Source organism: Camelus ferus, chromosome 8 (genome assembly GCF_009834535.1).
Source record: "Camelus ferus isolate YT-003-E chromosome 8, BCGSAC_Cfer_1.0, whole genome shotgun sequence".
Classification (NCBI taxonomy): domain Eukaryota; kingdom Metazoa; phylum Chordata; class Mammalia; order Artiodactyla; family Camelidae; genus Camelus; species Camelus ferus.
Genome location: NC_045703.1, coordinates 42,732,818 through 42,746,811, shown reverse-complemented (window position 1 = coordinate 42,746,811; position 13,994 = coordinate 42,732,818). Strand labels below are relative to the sequence as shown.

At 36.7% G+C, this 13,994-nt stretch overlaps 1 long non-coding RNA gene across 2 annotated transcripts in view; it reads left to right on the top strand.

Annotated features, from left to right (window-relative positions):
- Positions 1 to 13,994, top strand: part of LOC116665383 — a 249,246-nt gene that overhangs the window by 170,883 nt on the left and 64,369 nt on the right. Inside the window, exon 5 of one of the 2 annotated variants that reach the window (XR_004321982.1) lies at positions 1,550 to 1,705. The exons of the other annotated variant lie outside the window; for it this stretch is intronic. This is a non-coding gene — a long non-coding RNA (uncharacterized LOC116665383). Of the gene's footprint in view, positions 1 to 1,549; positions 1,706 to 13,994 lie in introns of those variants that run through there. 2 annotated transcript variants of the gene reach the window in all.

The following is a 13,994-nucleotide window of genomic DNA, read 5'->3' as shown; positions in this document are numbered from 1 at the left end:
ATTCATTCTACATGACTCAAACAAATATCTGATTATCAGTGAATGTGTAACAGCGTTTCATGACCTGTTACTGTTACTATCACCTTAGCTTTTTTTTTCCCCCCAGAAAATATCTTCCTTTCATAGCTTTCTTCTAAACTCACGTTGTTTTCTTTCTCCAACATTTCTTCATAGTTGATTTTAAGAGTTACTTCTTGCGTGGACTGGTAAGAATACAGATCGCTTTCTGTGGCCCTGCTCTCAAAAAATAGAAAATAGAATACATGTTAACTGGCCGTTTTAAAGATAGTCCTGGGTAGTGTGCTTACTTCTAAGAATAGTGACAACTTGAAGTGAGTTTTTCTGGAATTTTATATCAATTAATGGAAGGAACATATAAGAAAATATACCAAGAGGCTATGTAATTTATTCATCAGCCTCACTTCAACTACAGCCTTATCCAAAAAGTAAATTTAGGACTCCTTTCTTCCAACTAAGTCTTTTTTCCCAGACTGTGCTGTAACACAGGGAAAAACTGCTGATTTTGACCCTTCTGTCTTCAATTCTGCAGTAAATGTGAACTTTTAAACCTACAAATTCTGGTGGAACATTGGTATGTAACAGGAGCAACATATATCGGAGGGCATTTACACTTCTGGCATGTGAAGGCCCACAGAAGAGGGCTTATTTTATATTGGTCTTTTGTATTTTTACATTTGACTGACTGAGTCAATGGAAAGCAGCCCTAATTGTTGGTTTATAGGCAGACGATGTTTTCCATCACTGGCACATACTGAACTAAACCTTCAGGGAGTGAAACAGGGCTGGGCTGCTGTTTTCTGTTACTCTGCGAATCAGAAAAAGATTGGTAGTTCTGATTAATCTTTTATTTTGTTTAGTTGCCTACACAACACCCTGCCAAATTACTTTATAATAAATAATAAAAGTCACTGAGAACTATGTGTTTATTCTTACCACCAATCCAAATAAAAGGTTTTCTGTAAATGAGTTATTTCTAATAAAGCACAAAGCTAGAAGACAAATATTAAAAGCAAATTTGCCACATAGTTTGATGTTAGTAGAATGCACAAAACTTGAGAAGAAGTTCAACTAATGGTGATGCGGTTTTAAAGGTTCTAGAAAATCTAAGGCAGCAAAGCAATTCCAAATGTACCTCTTCATTTTGTAAAATGGCATTTAATGAATAAAGCTCACTATTAGGATAAATACAGTTCTGTTCAGATTCTCCACAATAGTGGACTTCAGAAATATAATTTGCCGGGTATGTTAGAATAACATTTTTTTTAATGGTCTAAAATAAAACAAGCATGAAACTGTAAATGAAAAAAGATTGCATTTTAATAGCAAACAGAGCATAATGTTGCCATACACACTTTCTCAATGGGAAAATGAGTTAATGAGATCATTCTTATGCAAGAACATGGTGAACATCAAAGTATGATTACTACTAAGCACACATACAGTTCTTCACAAAACACAGAATTGCTTATGTTCATTTTTGTTGTTACTGTTTCCTTAACACCACCAATCACTACTCTCATTTCTACAGAGGAGGAAATGAAGGTGTAAAATAACTAAACTGTTTACACGAGATAACAAATGAGTTTGTGGCCTTGCCAAGATGCAGCTCATCACCAGAGTGATCCTTATCCGGGACAACTGCGACCCTGAATCTCGGCGCTCCTAGCCGGAGTGATACAGTCGACTCACTGAAACAGGACGACCAAAGAATTATTAGCAAATGTGACATCTGGAAGTTGTTTCAATAGTGCAGGATGTTAAAGCAAGTGTGTGGGGGTAATTAATTGATTTAGCACATTTAAGGGAAGTTTCTTCTCAATTACAATACTTACTGGGAAATAATGGGGCACTAAAGAAACAGCATTTTTTCCACGGCTAGGGTTACCATTATGCCGTTTCTCTCTCCCTTAGTGGACGATGTAGGCACTTAAGTTGAGGGTTTGAGCTATAAAATGTGTCTTAAAACGCTGGTCAATAGGATATTGGATAACTTTCTGGAAATTTTCAAAAGATCTGCTCCTAATACATTAAATTATATGGCTTCAGATGTGTTTAGTTATTTTGCTTAACTGTTACAGTGACTTCCCTCACGTAATAATTCAAACACCTCTTAAACTACTAAAAAACCATTAGGATATGCACTGATTCTATAAGCTGCAGGTTACAAGTGTATTTTACACAGTCAAGAATTTTTAGAACTCAAAGGCTTCCTCTATTATTTGTTAAATAGCTACTTTGCTGAGAAAAAAAATGGAACATGGGGTTCAGATCAGTGGCATTAATAGCAACAACTCAAACCCAAACCAAACCAAACCAAACAAAAATAATCACCTCTAGATCCTGTGGCAAAAAGAGTTAGTTAAAACTGCTACAGAGCTGATATGTTTAATTGAAGCTGAAAACAATTAGAAGATAAGTAAATGGACTAGTTTGGAAAATACTTCGCTCTGGGAGCTCTCGGTGGAATTAGAATAACTTCCTGACCGAAGTATTAAAGTCTTATTTGATAACAAGAACAGCTTCGGTTCTCAAGAAAGTATCTTATTTTGTGTGCAGTGTAAAAATTAAAGGGAAATAAGGAAAAAAGAATTGGACAAAATTCAAGGAGATGAACCAGTTGATTAAAGGAAAAGTTATAACCATCTAGTACCTGAAGGCATAGGACCACATAGACACATAAGCAAAGAACTTTAAGAAAAGGTGAGAAGGGGCAAGAACAAAGTCTGGGAGAGCACCCAAGAGAGAGCCTAACCCTGCCCAGAGCGGTGAAGAATGTGCCACAGAGGGGATGACATTTCTGCTGACAAAGGGCAATGTAGAAACAGGCTCAGAGTGAGACAAAGGAAGTGTCACCTGGAAAGGCCACCCTGGTCCCTCATAATATTTTATTATCTTTGTGCTGGTGAGTTTATCACATGTCAGAGTCTAGACTCAGTCCTGCAGATTCAATAATTCAGTCCCTTTTGTGTTCCAGACTTGGAAGAATGGGGCGTGTAAACTCAAACAGCAAACCTCACAAAACGTGATCTAAAGGACTAGAATGTCAATTTATACACTCACTCTGATAAATCTAATTCAATTAAAAACCATCTTTGTGTCATCTTGGGCAGAGAAATTCCTTCCACGTGAAAGACTAGCATTATCAGAAATTACTTAGTTTTCTTTGGATTAGAGCAAAGAAATCAGAATGCATATGAGCCTTATGTTTTGATAGCATGATGAAACTAATTTTCAGTGCTTTAAGAATTAGAAGTGTTTGGTACACCTGGAACAAAGTATGCTTAGGAAGGAATGGTGTTTATTGAGAGTGTAAAGATGGACCGAACTGTCTGATCGAGGGCCATTTTTATCTTGCTACTAAGATAGCTCATAACTTGTAGGCATTTTGGGGTGGGAAATGCAAGAATTTGAATGAAAAAGTGATTAATCACAAGGAGAGTGAATAGAGCAAGGTGGGAATTAACTGAGGGTATTCATGTGCATATGAACACTGGTTTTATTTATTTATTTTTTGACTCTGGTCAAAATATACATCTCCTGTGGGCTTAGAGAAAAAAGCTATGATTGTAAAACTATTAATAATAGAGACATGAGGCAGAAGGGACAGGTAGGAGTCAGGTCATGAGAGCCTTTTATGATGTGAGGTGTCATTAAAGAAATGGATGATCTTAGTAGATCTGTCTCTTAAAAGATATCTCTAGTGCCACCTTAAAAGAAAAGTATGTTAAAGAGGTGCAAGAAAGAAGGTAAGGAAACAATTTAAACAGCTTTTGCAATAATCCAAGTAATTAATGCTGATGATCTGATCTTGAGGCAGTGGTCATAGAAGAAAGGAAACAAATTTGAAAGATTCTAAGGAAGTGTAGTGACTAGGACCTGATGTCCAAGGTTGATGGGGAGGGGTAGAGAAGGAAATAAAGAATAGTTTGGAAAATTGGATACATAGTGATGCTTTTCATTGTCATAGAATGTGTAGAATAGAATATGTAGACTGTGTTGTAGACTGTGTAGGTTTGAAAAGATACCAAAAGCATTTTGGACATGTATTTAAGAATCCAGTTAGGCATTCATTTGGAAAGATTCCATAGAGAGCTAGAGTTTTGAATCTGATGCTCAGAAGAGAGATATATTTTGTAGGTAGAGACTGAGACCCAACGTTTAGATAATAGTTGAACCATGGAATTAGATGAGAGAGAGTGTGCGCTGTGAAAGAGTATGCAGACTGAGAAAATAAAAGCAACCAGTGTTCCTTTGAAACATAGCTCATACACAATAAAGAATTGCATGAAAGAATAGGAGTCTGCAAAAGAAAATGTGTAATAAAGACCAAAGAGGAAGAAGTAAAAGCAGAAGAGCATACGGTTATGGGGCTTTCAAGGAGGGAGTGATCTATAGGAGGGATTCACAGAAAGTGAAGAATTAGAATGACAAGTGGAAGCTACCTTCTTGTAGAAGATCATTAGTAAAGGAAATGGGAAAGACATGACACTGACTGGAGAAGAAGTGTTCACAGACCCCTCTCCAGTGAGCTCTGGTAGTACTTGTGCATAGCCACGTTTAGCACATTGCCCTGCAATGTCTGACTTAGCTGACCCCTGACCAGATGGAAAGCTCCTTGAAGGCAAGGACTTCATATAATCTGGTCATGACTTTTGAGTGCACTTGACATCTTGTACTTGTAAATGCTCAGTAAATATGTGATGAATGAATGAGGATGCAGAACTGAGGAAGCATTTTTTAAGAGCTGAAAAGAAATCATTAATAGAGAGAAAGAGACTACATGTAACTGACAAAGAAGCAACTGACAAAGCCGGAAGTGTGATTTGCTTATAGAATGGGATCCAGAACATAGTTGAAAGCTTTGATGTTTGACAAAAGACTGTTCTCCCTCCTCTGAAACAGAAGAAAATTAGGTGAGGATGGGTTCTTATGTGAATTAAACGTGTAGGTGTAGGACTAAGAAGCCAAGGAAATTCATTCTGGTTAGCCTTCCTTACTTACTGAGGCAAGATGTATTTATCGAGTGGCTAATAAATGCCAGGGATACATTTCCTAATATCGATTCATCGTATATCTGTGTTCATAAGAGAGATCTGTCTTTAGTTTAATTATTTTTGTATAATGTTTGTCAGATTTTGATGTCAGAATTATCCCAGATTCATAAAATAGATTCAATCGCTTTCCATATTTTTTTCCTACCTTCTGAAACAAATTATATAGAATTGAGTTTACTAGTTTCTTTAAAGTTTCGAATAATTCACTGGTAGAACAATCCCTGGAGAATTTTGAATAATTTTTTGAAGTGTTTTTCATTATGCCTATGGGTATTATTCAATTCAGATTCTTCTAATTTTTATTTTTGTTTAATATCTTTCATGAAAATCATCCATTCACTAAGTTTCACATATTTACTGCATATATAGGATCTTACAGTGTAATCTGATACATTTTACTCTATTTGATTTTTGTACCCTTTCTCTTTCTAATTCAATTTACTTGTTTTCTTCTTTTTCTTAATCAGATTTTCTAGAAACCAATATCTACTCAATTTTATTGCCAATAATCTAAGGGTTCATTAATTCTATTTTTTCCTGATTTTAATCCACTGTACTTTGCTTTCAAAATATGATTTTATTTTTTTCTTTTATTCTTAGTTATTTTATTTTATTGTTTTGCTAATTCTTGTTTAATAATATGTATGTTTAAAGTTGTGAAATTTCCTCTGAATGTAGGCTCTTGCCATCAATTCCCCTAGGACTACTTTCTATTATTTTGTTTTTGCCAAGTAAGTCTTTGATCATCCTTTTATTTTAACTTTTATTCTATGTCATTGTAGCTATTGTAAGTAGCCAAGAGTTGTATTTTTCTACCCTGAACGGAAAAGCTCTAAGTATGAGGATTAAACTAGTTCATTTGGAGCATCACAGATGATGTTTGGCCCTTTTCTCTGTCATTACTTTTCATGCTTGAACATTTATTTTTCCTTTGCTATGTAAGCTATGTCCCACCTGTTTTCAGGGTTTTTTTTCCATGTATTTGAAAGTTCATTACAACATTTAAAAGTTCGTGAACATTGATTTTTTTCATTTTAATTGTTTTAATTACCAAAAAGTGAGCCTATAAGCTCTCTTCTTATAAAATTAAAAAGCAAAATAATTGGAAAATAAATAAAGGCAAGAAGGAAATGCTGGTAGTTATTCAAAATTTTTTGAAGAGTGTGGGGAAAGAAAGGAGACTATTTTTTCATACAATTTTTTCCGTTTAACTTGTCAGAGACCAGCTGGTTGTATCAGCACAATACTCTAAAACAAAACAAAACAAAAAACAACAAAACAAACAAACAAGCAAAAACAGCTGAGGATGCAGCTACTTTGAAAAGCAACATGCCCAATAACCGGGTGAAATAAAGGATTTACTTTCCAGTGGAGCAAGTGAGGGTCCATGCAGATCAGAGACCCCAGAGAGGCCTTTCATGAGGACATGGACATTCTCCCCTGAGCATACATGTTATCCAGGAAAAAATAGGGAAAAAGAAGTCTTGAAAAGGGGGATATAGTATCTGGTAGAAAAATGCTTGAAGATTTAACCTAAAGGAACTGTGTTAATCAGACAAAATTAAAATTAACTTGCCTAAGCACTCTCTTTTTTTTTTTTTTTTTCCAACTGTCTGCTTCAACCCATTTCCTCTTGCCTTGCTCTTCTATGCCTGGGACTTTTGGGTAGCAACGCAGTAGGAAGAGAGATCAGACCAAGACATGCTTAAGGATATCTATTAAGACTATATTCAATATCATGTAGTAACCTATAGTGAAAAAGAATATAAAAAGAAATATAGTATGTATATGTATGACTGAAATATTATACTACAAACCAGAAATTGAGACAACATTGTAAACTGAGTATACTTCAATTAAAAAAAAAAAGGCTAAGCAGAAATTGCTGTTTGTGAGCAGTCATGATACAGGCTCCCAAGGCCTAACAATTGGGTCCCTTTCTCTTTATAACAAGGATCAGATAAAATCTTGGCACTGTGACCTTGGATTTGGCAATGATTTGACACCAAGAACACAAGTGATAAAAGACTGATGCATTTCTTCAATATTAAAAATGCTTCAAAAGGTATTGTGAAGAAGGTGGAAAACCCACAGGCTGGTGGGAACTATTTGCAAATCAGAACTGATTAAGGGACTTGTATCTAGAATATGTAAAGAGCTACTACAACTCAATAATAAGAGACAAATAACCCAATTAACAAAAATCAGAGGATTTGAATAGACATTTCTTCAAAAAAGATTTACAAATAGCCAATAAGCAAATGAAAAGTTGTTCAATTTCATCAATCATACAAATCAAATGCACAATGTAAAGCAAACGCCCCATTAACTACCATTTTATAACCAGCAGAGTGGCTATAATTAAAAAAAAACAGAAAATAATAACAAATTTTGGTGAAGATGTAGAGAAATTGAAAACCCTAATACAACTGGAAATATAAAATGATGCGGGCACTTTGAAAAACAGTTTGGCAGTGATTGAAAACATTAAAGTTACCATATGGCCTAGCAATTCCACTTGATATCTACCCAAAACAAATGAAAACACATGTTCACATAAAAATTTGTACACAAATGTTCGTATCTACACTATTCATAAAGGCAAAAAATTGAAATGTCCATCAACTGATAAATAGATAAACACAATATGGTAAATCCATACAATAGAACATTATTCAGCAATACAAAGGAATGATGTTCTGATACACACCACAACAGGGATGAAAGATGCCAGTCACAAATGCCCACATATCGTATAGTCCATGTATATAAAATGCTCAGAGTAAGCAAATATATAAAGAAAGGAAGTGGATTAGTGGTTGTTTAAGACTCAGAAGAAGAGATGGAAATAGGGAGTGGCTGTTGATGAGTACAAGATAACTTTTGGGAAGGTGATAAAAATATTTTAAAATTAGATTATGGTGATGATTGCAAAACTCTATATAGATAAATCAAAATTATTGATTGCACTGTACACTTTAAAGAGTGAACATTATGTTCTATAAATTATATATCAATAAGGATATTATTTAAATTTTTATAGCATTACAGGAAAGAGCCACAGTACACTCTCCCTAGCAAGGACCTGGTACTACTTTCATATCCATGCAGCTATTATCCATGCAGATATTACTGCTTTGGCAAAAGCTGACCCTTTCTGCTGGGCAAATATCAGAATTACCATACAATAGCTCAAAAATCATCATTCATCAAGCATTTGATGAAAGATGACATTTTGTGAAAGAGAAGACTTTTTTTTGGTCAATGTACTATAAGCCAAAGTGTGAGTTGTAACAAAATCATTGCCTGAAGATTTAAAACATTTGGACAGATGTATGGGGGAGGAGGGAAAGGATGACCATGGACATCTTGTAAGAGAAGGGTGGCTGCCAGACCTTCTAGTTAGTGGTACAGGACTTGGGCTTCTGGCATTCCAGGGGCAATGGGTGGAAACTTGACCTTCCTCTCATGCATCTAGACAGATTACTCTGTTTCTGAGGTCTAGACTTGGGTTAGTTAATGGCTGGCTGTATTATAGCAATTAGAGATACAACTTTCAAAATTAAAAAGGTCAATAAATACTTTCAGATTACGTTTTAGATTCTTCATATATATTTTGTTAGGGTAGCGGATGTAAGAGAATCAGGAGTGGGTAATTTCTATGGCAAGCCATGAATCAGTATTTTAAACTTCTTCCACTTAACTTCTCCATGTTTTCTCATGGAGTTTATCCTGATTTCACAGGTTCTATCACGTGAAAAGAAAGATCAACGGTCATTCGTTTGCCAAAAATATCTGTCTTGCTTTCTCCTAAGTACTCCTTCTCTGATCAAGGTTCTTCCCTCCCCTGAAGGAGAACCGATTTTGTTACCTGTCCCTTGACTTTGGCCATTCTCACCTCAGGCTAACCCTTGACTTCCATGCTCACTCCCGTCTCTTGTAGTCAACAATCTGTTAATCTTCAGGCTCTTTGGATTCAGACAAGTAATATAAGATTTCAAAATCCACATCTTCCATAGCACCTGATTTGAACTTAACCATTGAAAAATGCTTAATTTCTCTTTTAAATGTCTCCTACCTCTCTCTACTAGAGTCATGCAATGAGAAGAATTCTGGAAAATAATGATTAAAGACATTTTGTGTTTAACTAGAATATAGTATTGCATTCAAGATAGAAAAGAAAACTAACCAATGACTTCACAATGCCAGGGAAACTTTAAATAAATCTGCTAGATCAGACTGTTTTGGCTTTTCTATAAATCCCTGTGGCTGTTTTAGGCTGTGGTTAAATACATACTGACATTTTTATAATAATAATACACAGTAAGAGAAACTGTTCTTGATTTGGGGGACATCTAGGGTCATATGAAATATTGGCATTGTAGGGCTAGGGCCCAGACCTGCATCTGCCAGGCCACAGTCTGGTACTACAGGATCCCACCTGGCAAGATGCTGACTGCTTCTCTAGGGCCTTGTCCTTTCCTTTGGCAGCAGTGGAATCACCAAGCAGTAGCTCAAAAATAGAAAGAGCACAGATAAACGTGATTGACTCATCTTGGGATTATGAAGTCCCGTATAAAAGCCATATGGATGGAAGAAACATAGGGTGCAATTATCCATGGTGGATGATGAGGATCATCTTATAGCCTGATCTTAACTTCATGTAAATTAAATATGCTCATGAAGAATGTATACATATATTAATGAAAAGTAAAATAACATAAATCTAGTAACATTTTTTTTTTGTTTGGAGCCTAAAGATAGGAGAATATCTTGAAGGGTGAAACCCAAAAGTGATAGACACTTGATTACCTCATGTTAGATGTTTGCAGGAGAATTTTAGTAGCAGTCCTACCCTGATAAAGGTTATAATCAGTATGAACTCCAACTTCTATGTCTAGCCACATCCCTGCCAGAGCCAAGTTAGCTCAATGAAATTCTCAGAGTTGTTTTTTCCACTCGTAGAAACATATCTTAATTTTAAGTATTATTTCTAAACATTTTTGCAAATAAAATTAACTCCCTGTAAATACCTAGAAGGCTGATATTTAGAAGAGATCTGTCCTCTGTAAATCAGCTTATGATAATCAGGAACATGGGCCAGTTCATGAAGCAGAAGTTTAGAGAGCCCAGGCAGCAGGTCACAGGGGAGGAAAGAGATCTGAACCCAAGCAGGAGAGGGAGGTTTCTGTTAGTCACTCTGGGCTAATGGGGCCAGCTTGTCTCTTCAAAAAGGCCTTACATCACATAGTAGTGCATATTGTGCTTCTTATTTGCACTAGTACCAGTATTAGTAGTACTGGTCATAGATTTTTTCCCACATATTTTTAGAATTTCAGACATTCTGAGTTTCACCCGTGAGTATATTTTGACAGTGTTGCCTCCTGAAAAGCTTTATTCTGTAAACCTTGTGCTAATAGATCATTTCCTCTTCTGCCAATGGTTTAGTATGAAATTCTAATAAATGTAGCAGGTCTTCATATGGTAAGACTTAGCACCTACCTTAGAACGTTAATGTGAAGACTAGAGATACATTTTTCCATAACAGAAGTCTCTCCCCGTGTAATGAAAGGGCAGAAAAACACACAGGAATTGGGAAGAAGTGATCCAGATCCAGAATTGTGATTCTCCACATTAATAAAAGTAAATAGAACAGAGGTTTTAATGTAGCTCAAATTTGAGGAAGAAATAGTTTCTCTTATTGTTTAGTAAGATCCAAAAGTTATGCTTTCAAGATGAAGTAAATTTTCTATGAAGAACTCATGAGTTCTATTGGCAGGAGATGAACGCTTTCTTTTTAAGACAAAGAGGAACAGACAGACAAACAAATATAGTAAGAAAAATGACAAAAGTGAAACTATGCAGCAAAACAAATGCAGAAGCTCACACCAGTGCCTTCCCTGGTCTCCTTCATTCTCAGAGCCCTGGTTTCTCTTTCGAAATACATGGCAGAAAAATAGGTGGGAGATAAAAATGCTGTGATCCAGCTCAGGAGGCTGTAAAGATTTATAAGACATCAGAGGAGAAGGGAAGCAGGCTGACTGTTGGGGAAGGACTTTAGCCCAGAAAGGAAGCGGGTTGCAGACTTAGAAGGAAGAGCAAGGATGAATTAACTGATGCACTAGTTAGGGTGGAGGCCAAGTGGGAGGTGAAGTGAGTAGATATGGAGAGGGCTCCATGGAAGACTTCCCATCAAGACACCACCTGCAAGGTCTGGGCTGTGAGGCCTGTGCTCAACAACATCCCAAGTTGGGTGGCGTTTGACTAGGGACACAGCATTATCCAGTCTCAGGCTCTCATCTCAATAGTTTAAATTTATGTTTGGTCATTGGTAACATGGCGTAAAGAGCTGACTGAACGATCTTCAAGGATATGTGTGTCTATCTTCTGTCAGAGCCACCCCTCAAGATGCCTTCAGCGTGAATGATGGAGGGGATAGGAGAGGCTGGTGAAGGCTGGCCAAACTCAAGAACAGCATGAGCCTAACTACCTTCCCCAGAAAGCCACAGACTTATATGGCATCAAATATATGAGTCCAAGAATATTATCTATTAAGCGCCTAGCCCAATGTCAGGAAAACTCTAGGTGTTAAATAATTGGCAACAATTACTATTATCCATTAGGGAAGAAGGCAGAGTATAACTTGGAGAGTTGACATAAAGAAATGGGCTAGCAACTGTAGTTTGAATTTCCATAGAGTAGTCCCCTTGTCCATGTTCACAGACACACACACACACCCAGACACATGAGACCATAGCCATGTGATTTAACAATATCACACATATGGACATGTTACAAGGTATTTTACTTATATTATCTCACCTTGGGATCAAGCTGGGACCTGGTGAGATTATCTAAATTTCCTACTAAAAAACTTGTTCAAAAGAGTCATGTAACTTTTCTAAGGAAATTTTTATGATTTAATATGTGTGACACAAAATAAATATAAAAGGATGCTTTTCCCCCCTTCAAATTTGTTATATACATGTGAATAATGAAGAAAATACTGATAGATGGGTACTTCGTAACACCTTTTTAGAGTAATTTTGAACGTCTACAGTGGAAATGTTCAAAAAAGAACATTGGTCACTGCAGAATAAGTTACGTGAATGAATTATGGAGAAAAGTTTTATTTTTTGTGTATGGTGTGCATTCTAGACTGAGGTCATTTTTTCTGAAGTATCTGAAATCACACATATGTCCCCAAACCCTGAGGACTGATTTTCTTCTAAAGACAACCATCTCTTCTACATGAATTCATAGTCCCTTCCAGTAAAATTACTTTGATCCTATATCAATCAAACTAAAACTTGGCCTTGTTATGCTATGAGAGTTGCTTTAAGTGCTTTGCAAAACTTGTCCGCACTGACTGTCAATAAATAATGTCTCTGCCCTACTTGATTCCGTAAAACTAGGGAGGTAAGGTATGAAATAACAACACCCAACCACCTTTCTAAGTGCTTTACATATAACTTCTTTAATCCTCACAACACACCTATAAGAACAAGTACTATTATTAACCCTATTTTACAGATGAAAAACTGAGGGACAGAGAGGTTAAATAATCTGCTCAAATTTACCTAGTAGAAGGAGCTAGTTTAGAGATCCAGCCATTCTGGCTCCATCTGCTTCCAACACCAGGGTGATAAATGTAGAAATCTGGGTTCATTGTCACAGAGAAGAGGTTATTAAGGCTGAGATTGGACAGAGGGCATGGGACTGAAGAATAAACAGAAAATTCAAAAGTCAGTTCTTAGGAAAATATAACAAAACCTGGATACTGGCAACTTAAAAACATGAGCTAAGAACAGCGAGGAAGCCAGTGTTTCTTCTTGTTGGGCAATGGGAAGATTAACAGGATCACTGATTGACAAGGGGTGCAAATGTCTTATGAGGAAGGGAAAAAATGACCCTGGCTTGATCCTCCAGTATATTTTGAGAACATTCTATTCTTTCCATTAGAAGAAATTCAATTTATTAGGTGAACAGAAGAAGAGAGGGGAAACGAGAATGTGTCAAAGACTAAGGTTAAAGTCATCACAGCTTGACAGAATCTTAAAAATCAAAGAGTGTGCCAGAATAGCAGGTTTTCGAGACTCACTCTGAGAAACAATTTTATTTTAAACACATGTGCTTTCTTAATGATATTGCTAGCTTGGTGGCTGTGCTGCCCGCCTTCAGCAGGAAGTGCTGATTTGTTTAATTCTATTAAGCCCATAAGGAAGGTAAATCTGTCTCCCAAGCTTAAAAGGCCTTGGCTCCAAAGTAAGTTTGACATTGGCCAATAATCACCCTGACATTCCTGTGGCTTTGGCTGCTCTCGAAGCTGCTGAGTGGCACCGAGAGAAGAGTGAGAAAGCCTAGTTAGAGCAACAGGCCGTCCTTTCAGGGCTGAGCGGGGATAACATCCTCAAAACAGCACACAGATGCTGCGCTTTGTGCTCCACCATGTTGAGCGCCTTTGGGGTGAGGGTTAGGAAAGTTCTCAAAGCCAATAGCGGCAGAGGGGATGATGTGCTTCCTAAAGCAGGTCTAAGTCAAAGGAGTTAATTGTGAAAATGGCCTTTGAAGCAGCATGCTTTACAGGAGTGAACTCTATAAACTGGGCAAACCCAAAGAGTAGGCATTATATATTGGTCACCATTTTATCTCCAAAATACCATAGGTCGTGGCCCTTAGTAAATTGCCCCTAGACAGGTGGCGCCACTAGAAGCTTGCTTTTGTGAAGACTGGTAATCCCAGTTTGCAGAGGAGAGTCTCAGTTCACCTTTTGTTGATCCTAGGTTCCTGGTTAGTTGCATATATCCAAGTATTTAAATTTTTCCCCAAGGATTATTATTATTAATAGCTGTATAAAAATAAGTCAGAATAGGTCTGGTAGACCTCTGTTTTGTTTCCAGCTCCTAGCATTTTCTTACT